Genomic DNA, 296 nt, shown 5'->3' on the forward strand with positions numbered 1-296 from the left:
TGAGGGTTGCGATCCCGTTGCCGGTCCCGGTCCGGTACGGGGGCGACACTGAGGGTTGCGATCCGTTGCCGGACACGGAAAAAAGACAAAAAAAAAAAAAGATAATTCTACTTAAAATTAACTCTCAAGTTTGAGCATTTGGGTCAGTGTTTTATCCTTTAAATGTAGCATCTATAAGATCTGGCCCTATATGAAGCCAGAACTGGAGAGCTTGATTTGGGATCAGGGCACTGTTAACTTGAAGCCCCTTTGTCACGAGGAAAGTTCCCCAGGTGTACTGCCAACTTCAGCTGCAA

This window comes from Galeopterus variegatus, unplaced genomic scaffold (assembly GCF_000696425.1).
Source record: "Galeopterus variegatus unplaced genomic scaffold, G_variegatus-3.0.2 Scaffold913, whole genome shotgun sequence".
Classification (NCBI taxonomy): Eukaryota; Metazoa; Chordata; class Mammalia; order Dermoptera; family Cynocephalidae; genus Galeopterus; species Galeopterus variegatus.